The sequence below is a fragment of the Clupea harengus genome, chromosome 15, assembly GCF_900700415.2.
Source record: "Clupea harengus chromosome 15, Ch_v2.0.2, whole genome shotgun sequence".
Classification (NCBI taxonomy): domain Eukaryota; kingdom Metazoa; phylum Chordata; class Actinopteri; order Clupeiformes; family Clupeidae; genus Clupea; species Clupea harengus.
The window spans coordinates 8,805,337-8,820,903 of record NC_045166.1 but is presented as its reverse complement, the minus strand read 5'-3'; the positions used below and the strand labels follow the sequence as shown (position 1 = coordinate 8,820,903).

At 43.4% G+C, this 15,567-nt stretch overlaps 1 protein-coding gene across 12 annotated transcripts in view; it reads right to left on the bottom strand.

Annotated features, from left to right (window-relative positions):
* nrxn3b (neurexin 3b) overlaps nt 1–15,567 on the bottom strand; it is a 229,725-nt gene that overhangs the window by 12,298 nt on the left and 201,860 nt on the right. The gene's annotated exons all lie outside the window — the stretch shown is intronic.

The window sequence follows — 15,567 nt, the reverse complement described above, 5'->3', positions numbered from 1 at the left end:
TCTAGGTGATCAACCCACCCCTCCTTCTCCTCTCCTGCCACCCAAATGATTTATTCGACCCCCCCTTCCTCTCTGGGGAACCAAGAGCTAGGGGCGGGCGGCTCTGTCGTATATCACCTTTTTTTGTGTGTGTGTGTAAGTGTGTGAGTTAGAGAGTGTGTGTGTATGAGAGAGAGTACTTGTGTGTGTGCTTGTGGAGGTAGGGGTGGGGTGGGGGTGTGTGATGGGGTGGGAGGTTGGGCAGGGTGTTTATTAGTGTGGATCGGCAGCACGATAAAATAAGCCCTGTCACAGAGCAGGGTTATGAAATCATAGCGCTGATTGAGTTTGCAGTCCTGGGTGAGAGGGTCCAGCCTCTAAATATCATTGACTTTGACAGACTAATGAAACAGTGCTCCCGAGCCTGGCTGCCCAGGAGAAAGAGAGAGAGAGAGTGGGAAAGAGAGAGAGAGAGAAACAGGAAAAGTAAGTAAAAGAGAGACAGAGAAAGTGGAAGGAAGAGAGAGAGAGGGAGAAATAAGAGAGTCCATGTCTGGGATGCTGAAGCGCTAAGTGCAGTTAAGAAGTCCATTTGTTTAAATGTATTCACTGAGTGTCTGGATGAGGAAGTGGAGAGCGCTGCGGTGCGGTGGGGTGGGGGTGACTGCTGCATGCACAGCGAGCCTCAGAGAGAATCTATGGCCCTGGGTAAATAGGTGCGCTGTTTGTTATGAGTACGACTGGCCCATCCAGTATGGATTTTTAAAAAGGCTTGTGTTAGTTCTCCTGGAGGATGGATGTGTTTTGAGGGGAACGTTATTACCTGAAGATGGTGACTCCCTGAAGACTGATAAGAACTTCCAAGTACACCGGCAGTGCATGCAAGCACGGTAAGTAAATAAATCAGGGCGTCAACTGTGACCCCTCAAACAAACTACTCTGCCAAAGACCAGGCCTCAAAGCTGGCACAGACCACAAACAAACAGTACTCCCTACGGAAGCTGGCTTTGCGGGTGCAAAGGTTAGTCCTTATGAGAGAGAATGTCTTCGGGGGGCAAAGATACCTGACAGGCGAAATATGAATCTCTCTGATAAGAAACAACAGAAGATGTCAGCCAAAAAAAAACACCCAAAAACATCAAACGGTCTCAGATTAGATTATTAGATTATTACCTCAAGGTAAGGTTGTGGCCTGGAGCGGTCTGAGACCTCTCACACACACACACAGACACACAGAAAGCAGTTGTGTTGACACGGGCCGCAGAGGTGATTGAATCATGTCGGCGCTGGCACAGCCATGCCCTCTAGTCCTCGGCCGCCTTTTCAATAATTCTCTCGGCGGCGAGGAGAGGAGAGGAGAGAGGCGAGGCCGGCTGTTTACTGCTGTGTAAAATCATCCGAGAACCTTGAGAGATGTGGCATGTCGTGACCAGCCCAGGGAGCACAGTCAGCAAACTCTTTTTCTGAGTGTGTGTGTGTGTGTACGTTAGTGGGTATTTTCACTCCTGTACCATCACACTTCTACAAAAATATTCCAGTCCCGTCCCAATCCCGGAAGAATATTCCCATCCGTAAAGGTCGTAGGCTGCAGGTGATCACAATTTGTCCATTTTCCCTACCCCATTTGTTCTTTTCCTTACTTGAAAACAAGTCAAATGTAACGTTATAAAATCGCTGCCTGCCATTCTGCTCTCGCTTTGAATAAATGGAATGTTCAGGGGTGCAAACTCGTCACCTTTCGGCGAAATTCGCCGTTTTTGATCCAAAATAGGTCATTTGTGTGATTCGTGTAGATCTGCAATAAAAATATTTTTAGGGGGGGGGGGGGGGGGGGTCCTCCAAGTAATCTGCGAACGCAAGCTGTCATGAATATTTTTTTTCACCATGACAGGCACGCTTTTTATTTCGGGTCTGTTCGAAATGAAAGGTAGCTGCCTCAATGCCGTAATAGACAGGTGTATTACAAGTGTATTACATGTCTTTCGGGTGAAAGTGTTGGTTTCGAGCTGCCTTTTTAAGATGGCAATTACGGTAACGTGTGACGTTGGTACGCTGCAAGAACGTTATACTATCTAACGTAGGCTAACGTGCTAATGTCAGACAGTTGGCTGACAGACGCCTCGCAAATCACATCAACTATTTTTGCTGGTTACAATAACGGTGGTATCGGATAGTACAGTGTCTTTTTCTCTGTAACTTTTGAAAAATCGAAGCGTGAAAACGCCGAAAAATGTACATTTACTTAAAAGACATGGCCGTCAGCCGAGTTTGGTCCGGAGTTTAGCTGCTAAAGTTATCTTCTGTCCTGTCGTTTGAAGCAAACCTTTTAGCTCTGGCATTGGTCTCCCATTAGGCTATGTATTTATCTATCACTTCACTGGATTGGAAGTCCATTTTCCAGTCTATCGCACGCCCCCTTCATTGAGGCAGAGGTTAGGTTTGCCTCCCCTATGTGCTTTTTCACTGTGGTTTTATGACAGATTAGCAAGACTAAATAGCTGCTTCACATACGTGAAATACATTACATTATCTATTATATGGATACAAACGACATATAATAAAAGTGTCTACAAATATTGACAAACAATGAGAAAGCAAAAGTCATGCGCTCAACCCAGTGTGAGGGATTGCACAATCTGAGATGAGGCGCAGCTCGTCGCTGCCTCACCTCGCGAGTCGCCTCTCTGTCAACAGGACATGGTCAAATTCAGCGATCTTGATTATAAAAATGATCGGAATAATACAAAAAATAAATCTAAAGCAAAGATCAGTAGATACATATTAATATTTATTTTATCATTATTTATTTTTTTACTTTTCATGAGGCTCTGCCTCCCCTGACCGCACGTCCCTATGTGTATGTAATCTGAAGCACTGACCCGTTTTCTACTGCCGGGCGCTTCACTGCAATTGAACAAATTTACCACTCTCCTACTTCAGTTTGGTTTCAGAATGAGAGAATTTTAGGAGGAGGATGCCATTACTGTGGCTCAACTAGGAGTTAGGTGCAAATGGGCCTTGTCCTGACAAGCTAGACTCAAAGAGTAATGTAAAGGGAAAAGAATATGTGTTCCCACTGTCACAGTTTTTCAAGAACACGGAGAAGCTAGGCCATGCCTGATGCAGCCTACCGTATTTTTCGGACTATAAGCCGCTACTTTTTTCCCACGCTTTGAACCTCGCGGCTTAAACAACGATGCGGCTAATTTATGGATTATGATACCTGTGACTGTATACGGTGGCTTTGTGTTTACGGTGGCTTTGTGGAGCTAGGATGCTAGCATGGATGCAGCCGCATGGATGCTTAGCTCCACGCGATTTCTCAGTATCTCTCAATAACTTAACTAATGTCAAAATAACCACAGTCTACCAGCGTAGACAGAACACAACTCAAAACACTTTAGAAAATAAAATAAAAGTTTACAACAATACAAATCCAGTCTTCAAGTTCTTTAGCTCACTGGTTTCAAACTAGCGTCTGTCTTCAATCTAACGTTCTAGCTTCTGATTGACTCTTGCGACTGTGCGCTCTTAAAGCAACAGTGCACTTATCTAACTGGCAAAACTAACTATTGTATTAGTTTTGATATTCATTTTAGCCTGTGTAAAGTTAATTTGTTTCAATGTTGCGGTAGGCACCTGCGGCTTATAGACATGTGCGGCTTATTTATGTTAAAAATAATTATTTTTAAAAAATTCAGTGCGTGAGGCTTATATTCAGGTGCGCTCAATAGTCCGGAAATTACGGTATATTGATTTTCGGTTCCTATAGTTGGCCCTTTTTTTTGGCTTAATACCTGATGGAGAATTGTGACATAATGTGCTTTGGTGGACTGGAGTGGGTGGTCGGGAGGGTATTGGGGTGGGTGGTTGGGTTGGCCTGTGCCCGTGCAACATCATTTTGTTGTCAAAGTGCACCAGATTGATGCATTGAACTTTAAAATGTGCAAAATGTTCTTGTATATAAAATATATTCCCCGGGGAGCATGCCCCGGACCCTCCTAGGGGTTTCGCATCGTTGTCACCTTTTTCATCCCTGATGAGTTTGCACCCCTGAATGTTGATGTTGCACAATTCAACGGCTAAAGTCTATCAAACATGGAGTGATTATTAGAGGTGAAGACTCCGAGTGAGGTGGTTCCAGAACATCTTACACACAGAAACGCCTCTTCTGTGAGCTGCATATTGCGTCGGTGGATCTTTGAAGAAGTCCAACTCTCAGTCACGTGATGAATAGTGAAATTGACTCCCATCCTGCGGGAATCCCACAGGAATCCTGTGACCCACAGGATTCCCGAAAAAATGACAGCCTCTAGTGTGCGTGTGTGTGTAAGAGAGTGTGACTGTGTATGTGTGTGCGTTTCTGTGTGTAAGATAATCTATATGACAAACCAATACCAAAATGGCCTAAAATGTACAAAAGTGAGTGATGTCTGTATATAAGCCAAAGCTCAGGCTCCCTCATTGCTGGGAGGCATGTTACCTTACCTCACCTCCATACTGTTAGGTCTGACAGATCTGGTGAGAGAATACCCAACAGAATCTGACAGCTAACATAACACAAGGTGTCCCAAAGGACCAAAGTCCCAACAGACCAAAGCAGAGGCAACGAACTCCATGATCCAAAGTGCAGTGGAGTCCAACGGAGAGGGCATTACCCCACTTCTGGCATCATCAGTGTTGGGAGTAACGCGTTACAAAGTAACGCATTACTGTAATTCCACTACTTTTAGCGGTAACGAGCATGTAACGAAGTATTTTTTTAAATCAAGTAATGCAGTTACAATTACTGAAATTGAAATTAGTTTGTTACTTGCGTTACTCTCTTTTGTGAACAATGAACACTTGGAGACAAGAAGACAAGATAGGCCTACTTTAGCTGCTTCTGATCTGACGTCGCAGGACCATGGTGGCGCAAACAGATACACCAATCGAAACAATCAATGAGCATTAAACCACATCATGGCCGACAGTGCGGATAGAATGAGCTTTCTCTCCTGGAAGTATGGACGTTACTTTTCGCTCGTCGAAATTAAAGACAAAAATGTAGTGGTGAGTTGTAAATTATGTGCAGACAAAGAAGCTATCCACATCGAAGAGTAGCAATTCAAATCTTATGAAGCACCTGTTGAAACGACCCGCTTCGACAAAGCTAGTAGCGAAAGACCCCAGCCCTACGGATGCTGAAGGTCTACTCCATGCAAACAACCAAGGCTAGACTTTACACAGACTGCAGTGCAGCCGATAAGCCAGGTAGAGCTGAATAAATTGATTGCTAGGTACTGTATGTTGTCGATGACATGCATTCTCTGTCAACTGTCGAGTCAGTAAATTAGCTAATAAGCAAAATACCAGTGATAAATGGAGGCTAGGGGCAAATGTGCAGGAAGACGTTTTCCAGCTATTTAGACAGAGAATATGCGAAAATGCAGGTCGGGCTAAAAAAAAAAACATTTGAGGGTTTACAACATGTCTCTACCACAGCAGACATCTGGACTGCTTACAATAAAAGCTTTCTAGGTGTAACTGCACACTGGATTAATCCGAACAACAAGCTACGTGGGAAGTTAGCCCATATTGTTAGCCCCTTTTAACGTTTGTTGAGAATCTCATCTCTCATCTCTATTTAGCTTTGCCTTATGAGGCATGTTTGTTATACCATTTTGTTAACCTTTTGTTAAAATCACATATTCAATTATATGCAGCACCTCAAGGCACCTTTGTTTTCTCTTTAAATTAGTGTTAATACTGTAGGCCAATCACTTTTATTTCATTGGGCCTAATGTGGTAAAAAAACACTATTTAAATGACTGAGACAGTTATTTTGTATTAAGTTAAGTGTTAAAAGGGACTTTTGTACTATTGCTTGATTTGAAGGCCTGTTGCCCTGTTTATTACAATAAATAGGTCTAAAAAATGTTTATTGTGTTTGACTGTTCAGTACTGTTCATATTCATTACATTTAAAAAGCAGACATAAAAGTAACTTAAAAGTTACTTTCCCTAGTAACTAATTACTTTTGATATACAGTAACTGGTGAAGTAATTCAATTACCTTTAAAAGAAGTAACTAGTAACTGTAACTAATTACTAATTTTCAGTAACTTGCCCAACACTGGGCATCATTAGCACAAATATCCCACATGTAGCCTAAATGCCATGGGCATGTTTTCATCTTAAACCATGCTTGGTTGTGGCATAGCTTTCTTCTTGGGATAATTTGCAGGGCCAATCCTGCCCAAAACATAACTGTTTATTTGCGTACTATTGTTGTTATGGTGGCTGTTATCCAGAATATTGAATGGTAATTCGACTTCTGAATCACAATGCACCCTTTTTGACATCAACCAATCAGAAACAAGTATTTTTCCATGGCTCATGAATCATAGAGCCTAGTTGACAATTTTCTCTAAGGAACACCTAGTCTTTCTGTTACCTCATCTGATGAAAGACCTCCAATATAATACCCTCCCTAATCCATTGCCTCAGTGTAACAAATGGACCATAGGGATAAAACGTGAGACTGCCATATCAGATTTCTCCAGCGAGCTTTTACAATGTCGTATGCAGCCTTGCAAAACACCTCCCTTTTTTTCATATGCCTGGCAGAGGCCAATGGGTCACTGGCTGGTTTTGAGTCATGAATTCGATAAGCATGAAATGTCCCAATTTTTTGTCCTTTTCTGATTCTTTTTTTTTTTTTTAGGATGTCCTTACAGAAACTATTACAGCACATCCATTTGCTTTAAATAAATAGAGGTATTAAATAAAAGATACAGCGGCAGATTGAAGAAATTGTGCAAAAATGTATATTTATGAAAATGAGTCTTCTCTGTCCCCCCAGTACATCAACCCTCAGTGCCTGGCCAGCAAGCCTACAAAACCTGATTTCACAGCTGGCGAAATCCAATTCTGGGAATAAATCTCCATGGCATGAAAAAGAATATATTTTGGCAGCAAAATGCCTCCTTTTTACGAAAACCAGTCTTGAGGAAAGAAAAACAGACCTGTTTGTCTTCTGCAAGCAGTGAAGGGCTGAAGAGAGAGAGAGAGAGAGAGAGAAAGAAATGTTCAATGACTAGGAACTCAGAGTTCCACATTCCATGTATGGTGCTGTCAAAGGAGAACAGGACAATGCCAAGAGAGCTCAACGCAAAGGAGGTCGCATTAGCCCCGACACTGGAAATGGAAGCTCACTAAAAGGACCAGAGAAAAATGAAAGGGGGAAAAAACACCTTGGAAAAAATTCCCCTGGCACTTTCACAGGGGCACCTGTGTTGCCATGACATTTAAACACGTGTTAAAGATGTTTTTTCTTTAAATATATAAAAAAAAGACAAACAGCGGTAGAAATGTCTCCCATTCTTGAGCTTTAAGTGCTGAAATCCGGTGAAAATACCAGTCATTTTTCCCTCTCTAAAAAATCTAAAAAATAAGACTTTGATTAAATCTCCTCTCTTTAATTCCTGGGCAAGAAATGTGCTGCTTTTGTTTCATACAGAGATGAGATCATTCAAATCGTGGTAAAAGGGATTATAAACGGCATACAATCACACCAGAGTCTCCTGCAGCTTGGTGTTTTAAAAAAAGAAATATTCGCTGTCACGCAGATACAGTGTCCTTTTCCGCACCCAGGATAAATATCAAAGCAAGCGTTGGGAAAAGCAGGAGCAAATGAAAGGCCAGCTCTGCAGCAGCATTTCCTGTGCTTGTGCTTCGCTTTGGTCTACTATTCACTGCAACCCCAACGGAGAAACAGAAGAATGATGCCTGTCCAGAGACTAACACAACAGGCAGGCTTCAGAGCAATATATCCAGTCCTAGCAGACACATTCTTTTAAACGGGTTCAGTAGTAAATGCCATGCAGGAGGGATTCATTTTTTCATTTGATCAGAAGAAAGCACAAATGCAAAAAATTGGTGGCCAAAGGAAAGACCTACGTGGATAGATTCCACTTGCTAATGTTTGTGATACTGGCAGACATCAAGGCGGGTCAAGGAAGAACTACTTGGAGACTCAGTGCGCATCTCTTCCCCTGAAGAGCTTTTATAACCGTGACCTTGTGTGCTGGGTGTTTTTTTTTTTTTTGCAACCTTCACCATGTGGTGCTGGATAAAAACATATGCCGCTCACATCTCTACCAGAGACAAAGACTGGTGACAAAATGTCTGGAAAGCTCTGCTTGTTGGAAAAAAACGAAAAACTCCCCACGCAAGCCTTGGCGATAGCCATCTCTGATCCGGAAGCCTGGGTTTCGATCAGGTCACTTCAGATGTGCATTATCATGTCCAATCTTGGCGTTGACAGGGGGACAAGGGGAAAGCTTGTATTACAAGGAGAATCGATGGCGTCAAGCCATATCCCTGACAACAGGCTGCCACAAGCCTTCTCCCCCAATCTCATCGCAGGAACAGGCAGGGGGAGAACAAGGGTTTCCAGCTTCGAGACATGTTTACTATATGCCACCTTTCCATGAGGCCTCAAACACAAGAGCGTATATGTATAAATGTTTATAATACATTTTCAAAAAGTAGAGAATCCTTCCTATTCTACAGTCTGGTCCAGTTACATATTTCCATGTTTTTCTCTAAATATTCCAAATATTCAATTATTTTTCTTCTCCTATAAACAACCATCACCATCAAACATTTACAACCCATTAGAAACTGTCCTCAGAAACGCATGCAGAGTGTGATCTCCAACATCAAGCACTGATGTATTTGTTTGTGTGTCTGCTTGTTTTTTTTTCCAGGGGAGAGGCCTGGTACTCCGGGTGCACTCCAACCCCCGCCCCCGCCCCACAGTCAGCGTTCTGTTCTAGGTGCTCAGGCCTGCTTTCCACTGCAGAAAAATACGTTTAATTTCTCCTCCATCCAGCTTTCTGGTAGCTTTAACCGAATAGATTGCGTGGACTATCTTTTTTTGTGTGTGCCTGAGTGTGTGTGTGTGTGTGTGTGTGTGTGTGTGTGTGTGTGTGTGCATTTGTTCTTTCGTTCGCTTTTTGTTCACAGTGCATGGTTGCAAGCTCACAGCAAACTCTAATTGCCCCGGGCCATAGCAGGCAGTTTCAAACAGGGTCATTTATCTTCCTGTGTAAAAGGAAATGGTCTTTGGCCTTGATCTTTAATCACTCCCCTGCCGCAGAGTACAAGGTCATCAGGGAGGCCTGGTGACAAACAGTCCCGGCCAACTCTCTCCATACTGGGCCTCAGCTAAAATTAGAGAGCCACACGCGCTTGCTGGATGTTTCAATTACAGAGCCCTGTGGCAGTAGGAGGGAGGGAGGGATGGGGAGTGTCTCCTTACCCTGTGTGGTTTCACACAGTAATGGAGAGAGGAGGATACTGGCCGGAGACACACAGGACACACAGAACACACACACACACACACACACAGGACACACACACACAGAACACACAGAACACACACAGAACACACACAGAAGCACACACGGGGGCAAAAGATCACAAGAAAGGAGCCGGAGGTTGCTGCTGCTACTGAGGTCGGGTCAGCCTCTCATGCTGATGGATGGACAAGGCATGCGCTACAGAATACCTGCAGAGGTACCCACTGAGCCGGGAGCTTTATTTTAGAGGTGGATGTGTAGGCAGCACATGAATGTTCGTCGATGCCAATGAGAACACAGCTCTGACATTTTTAGAGACGTTCTTTTTTCGTCTGGCGGCAGAGAAGCAAACAAAAGCTCACGACACATTAGCCTGCCACAAATGAAAACAAACAAAACATTTCTACAAAATGTTGAATCAAAAGAAATCCAATGTGCACAACATCACGCCATTAAAGGTGTTGTGTGTAGGATTTAGTGGCATCTAGCAGCGAGGTTGCAGATTGTGTAGGAGTATGTACAATATGATGTCATCATCTACCATCATCAGTAGCCATTATGCCAAGTGATGAGGTTATTTTAGAAAGGTATTTAGTCTGTTAAACTATAGCTCATAGCTTTAGTGGACTGCAAACTGGGAAGTTTGGCAATGTTAGTTGATGGCTGACATGAACCAACATCGACTAACATTGCCAAACTTCTCAATTTGTTTAACGGAAATAATTTTCAGCAACTGTAGGTCCCCGGAGCTTTTGAGTCCAAATAACAAAGATAAATAAATTCTAGTTTTGGCGCGTAAATGTAAAAATATCAATCCTGGCAGCAATGAGATATTTTTAATCATTGACACAGGGAAAAGGGTTACTTGGTAACTGTGCCCATGGCCATGTTTTAGCTAAAGCTGTCAAACAACAAATTGCATTTAGATTGGTAGGCTAAATTACCTGTCCAGCAGAAAACTTTGGCGTCACCCTGAAAACATTTGTCCTTCATCAGCGATTTCCATCTGGGAAAGGCCACACCAATTTGTTTATCCTTGTTTTCTGCCTTCACCTGTCCTGATTTCGTTTTGCTTCATGTTTTCACTTCTTTTAATATGTATTCACTCTCCCTTGCATCTTGTGCTAAATAATAAGCATGATCCTCCATTTGCAAGAATTTGGGCTCCCAAACTTCTCACAACACAAAATGGTTAGCCAGCAGCAGCAACCACTGATTCCTCTTCTGTCTTGTTCTTCGTCTTCGCCACATAATCTACCTTTAAGAAGCTCTTGAAGACCCAACTCTTCAGAGTGCAACTCCTTTCCTAACTTGCACTTCCTCTCCCTTCCTCTTCCTTTCTCTACCTCTCCTTATCCTTCCTCTAATGCTATCTCCTCTAACTCGCACTTACAGTAGTTACATTCCTGCACTTTTTTATTTCTTATGTAAAGTAGTATTTATTGTTACACTAAGTCTCTATTGCTAGTAGCTTGATTGTTCTCTCCTTTGTACGTCGCTTTGGATAAAAGCGTCTGCTAAATGACTAAATGTAAAATAATACGCGAAAGGCCTTCCCTAGAGACACATTGTCCATTCTGGGCTACTATAGGCACATGACGGTGCAACATGGCGGCTTTCGTGGAAGATAGTAAGACCTGCTCCCATGTAGATATGAAGGACTCATTCTAAGCTAAAAAAAACATGATTCATAGTTACATGTGATTATACACTAATAACAACATAATTATGAATACTATATTCCATTTCTGCTATATAGATATTTCTACTATATAGAGATTTCTGCTAATAGATCCCCTTAAATTCTACACACTGCACCTTTAAGCGAGAGCATTTGCGTACACTTCAGTACCATTACCAAGTCCAAAATATTAGCAAATCACTTAAGTTCTGGCGCAGAGGTCATTCCGACCATTACGGGTAGAATGAAGTGCACTTGGCTGGGTTTCAACCACAAGACTTAAAGATAATTTACAGGAAAAACCCTCAGGGTGTAGGCTATAAGCCAAATTTATTTTGTAGTTCATTCATCTCATGTAATGTAATGCGATGTGAACCCAACATTTTCTTCAATGGATTTCAGCTATGGCAACAGCAACTAAGACCAATAAGCCTTATGTATAACACTGTCCTTTGCACAAATGCACAAAGACCATGTATTCATTTCTTGCTCCCCATGAAGAATCCACTTTTGCTGTCAATTTCCTCAGTCATGATGAAGATAGCCACTTGATTCTCTGAAGACCCGTGTGGATACAAATGCAATATCAAATCAGAGCACCATCAGTGGCTGGGCTTTAGTGCTGTCCTTTTGTGTGTTTGATGCTCTACGTTGCAGCAAGCTGTGACTGTATCTGTAAAACGCGACAATAAAACCCGCAGCCAACTCTCTGAAGAACCTTGGTGATCCAGAACAAGCCTGCTATTCTCAATAAGAGCTGCCATAACACTGAGGTACTTACTGAAAGGGATGGAATATGAACAGGTATTTCCCCAACCGGGCAATCAAAGAGGGTGGCCGTGGTGAGGCTGTGAAAACAGATTTTCAGGAGATGCACGGTTCAACATTGTTGGCCCTCGCGTCGGCCAAGAAATGATATCTGAGTGCTCTGTAGCTGTCAGTCACATTCGCCCGATACGCGCCGAAGACGGCAAGGGTCTGCAGAGAGGGGTCAACGGTGTCTGACGAACTCAGTGGACTTGGCAAAGATTACTTTTTTTCCCCAGAAAAAGAACCATCTCAAAATGTCAGAGGTCACACTCGGCCTGTATTTTATTTGAAGGAGGATTTTGAAAAGGTTAAGGGGGAAACCGTGACAAATATATTTGATGTGGATGGCAGCTGAGGTTATTGAATGATGAAGGGGCCAGAACCAGTGAAGCAGTATTTTTTAAAGCCTGTTTTTTTTTTACTTCAACTGAATAAGACACAAGCCACCAAATACATGATGGTGTGGTGCATAGGGCATTTTACTGGATAGGGTCGGCTGGGATAACAGATCTTGTGGTTCATAGGCATCATGCATTATCTGATGCTCTCCTTGAACACTGCATGACACCTTCCCTGACATTAACAAAGCCAACACTTAGTGCTTGGAAAATTGGCCTGTTTCCATTTGCGTTCCGTTGCACTTTCAGATTATCTAAAATGCATAATAGCTCTGGTGGTTGGAAAAAGGTAATAATCAAATAAAGCGGTGTGAGGTTTTGCTACGGCTCATTAGGTTTAGTGCCCACGGTGCAGGCATACATCTCGCCGAGGCAGTTGCGGCCCTCCGCCTCGATCCTTATTACCACCGCGGCGGTTGCTGCTGCTGGTGAATCCACGGGGAGGTGTCGCCCAGAGGTGGGCTTTGTGTTCATGCTGTGGTCTCCCCAGGCCTGCCTATCCGTAATGAGCCACATAGGCGTTTGTAAATATGTGTGTGTGTGTGTGTGTGTGTGTGTGTGTGTGTGTGTGTGTGTGTGTGTGTGTGTGTGTGTGTGTGTGTGTGTGTGTGTGTGTGTGTGTGGGGGGGGGCTCTCCATCTGTCTGCCACCTTCGCGTAATTGGGACCACCAAGCGTCCCTCGGTAGTCGGCATCCATCTCGCAGGCGTGGACCAGTGGGAGATGGAGGGAAGGAGGAACGGAGAGAGGGAGGGAGGGAGGAAGGGAGGAAGGGAAGGAGACAGCTAGAGAGGGGAGCCAGGCAAATCAAATTAACACACGGACTGCAAACAAGGCGCCTGTCTGGCAGGGCAAACCTGACCTTTACACGATTACCTGAGTCCCTCCCTGCATTGCCCGACCCTCCATCTTTAGAACTAGAGTGGTGTGTGAGGCATACATATTGTGTGTGTGTGTGTGTGTGTGTGTGTGTGTGTCTGTGTGCCAAGCTTAACACCAAGGCGCCACCATGCCACACTTGGAGAGAACCAGAGACTGTGATGATTACACAGCATTGTCCCCAAAGGGGGTTCTGGTTTCCCCCTGCAGAGAAGGCCCTACACAGGACATATAAAAGCTTGATGTCCAATAAAGAAATCCTCACGATTGAAACAAAAAAAGAACAAAAAAAATTAAAATCGCCATTGCTTTCGCAAATCAGCCGACATACAAATAACCGAACTTATAACTTCTTAGCCATTTATAAAACTGCTATAATAAACTAAATGGAGTGGTAATAATATATTAATTGCAGATTTGTAATGTATAAAATGAAAGCTGAGGAAATTGGCTTTCATGTTATCCCTAAGCTGCAGACAACCTATCAGCCAACAACATAACTGTTATAATAGAGCAACTGGAGTGATGATAAAATACTAATTGCAGACTTTTAATGCATGAAATGAAAACTGGGGAAAGTGGCTTTCATGTTTCCCCCCGTGCAGCTGGTTTACCGGGGGCACACAGTGCCATCCTGCAGCTGACGCACCACACACAGGAGAGTGCACAAATCATCGCCCTTCCCATGCATCTCCCAAAGGTGTGCTTAAGCCCCAACCTGGAAATGAAATTATTTCCTGCCTTTGTGCCCGTGTGTGTGTGTGTGTGTGTGTGTGTGTGTGTGTGTGTGTGTGTGCAGGTACGTGCGTGTGTGTGTGTGTGTGTGTGTGCGGATGTGTGAGTGAGCGTGTGTGTGTGTGCAGGTACATGTGTGTGTGTGCGGATGTGTGAGTGAGCGTGTGTGTGTGTGTGTGCGGGTGAGTGAGTGTGCGTGTGTGTGTTGGAATATGTAGTGGTATCATTTTTGTGTTTGTATCTGTGTGTGTGTATTTGTGTGTGTGTGTGTGTGTGTGTTCTTGTGTGTGTGGATGTGTCAGTGATTGAGCATGTGAGCGTGTGTGTGAGTTTGGGGGTGGAAGGCGATTGGGGAAAAAATTCAGAGTGAAACTCTTGGTGTGAATAAGATCCCCATCACACACATACCACTCCAATCCAATGGCTTCAGCATGTAACCTTCTGAATCCCAGAAAATAACTACATAACTAAATCATATTTCATGGAGTCAAGCCACAGAGGGGAATTGACAGTTACCATCTGCCTTACCAGGCCTACATGCACTTAATTACTGATTCTAAATACCCAGATGTCTGTGTTATTATTATTATTATTATTATTATTATTATTATTATTATTATTAGCAGTAGTAGTAGTATTAGTATTACTAGTATTATTATAGAAGTAGTAGTATTAGTAGCAACAGTGGTAGCAGTAGTTTTAAGATAACAATGTTTTTTTTAAACCATTCCATTATTTTAATTATAATCTGACTGGAAAAAAGACTGGAGATTTTTGACTAAATGGAGTTATTTTTATTTCCTCACTGGAAACAAAGCTGATATGAATAGCATAGTCTGAGTCATACCTTTTATTTTTTTTCAAAAAGACAAATTTTTTTTTCGAATTAGTCATTGTTGCTTTGAGGCAAAGGATCAAAGAGAACGTAAACTGTTAAATGGGTGAAAATGAAAGAGGGAGGCACATCCACGGGACTGCAGATCAACACGAAGATCCCACTTTGTTCTATAAAATTGCGTAAGCATCCGCTGGCTTAGATCGCACAGATTAGATCGCTTAGCTCTTCGTCACTCTACAGCACCCAGTCACACACTGAGCTGCTGATGCTGACAAATATTAAACCATCTCATACCCTGACCCACAAAAGCCAAAACGGTTGGCCTATGACCAGTCCCTCCAGCTAGCTGCTGAATAAACTCACCATGACGCATTGGTGACATCCAAAAGCTAATGCCAACTAATGCAAACATAAATGCAGTTCAGATTACTGGAAAGCCAACACTTATTCACGATGCCACAATGTCACGAGACGTTAAGCTTCGCACAGACAACAGTCCGGCCCAGCTGTCGATACGCGCTACGCACAGCCCTAAACTTACTCTGGGTGTCCATCGTCTCTTGAGGACACTGACACACTCCCCCTGTTCGCTGCCCAAGGCTTCACAGGTCTCTGATTCTAGGGCACAGGGGGAAACATAGTGCAGCATGGGTGCACACTCAGCTCAGGGGCCCTTGGGATGGACAGACGAGGGTGGACATCCTCTCGGGGGACAGCGATGGACTGGCTACATATGCCCTCTTGTGGGCAGAAGATCAAGTGTGAGAGCCCAGAGCCGAGACCACCCTGCCCCACCCCAATCCCACCCCCCACCTAAACCTCCCAGTGGACCATTATTAATTAACCATGAGATTGGCTCCCTGCCCTGCTCTGTGTAGTCAGTGCAGTCGATCTACTGAAAA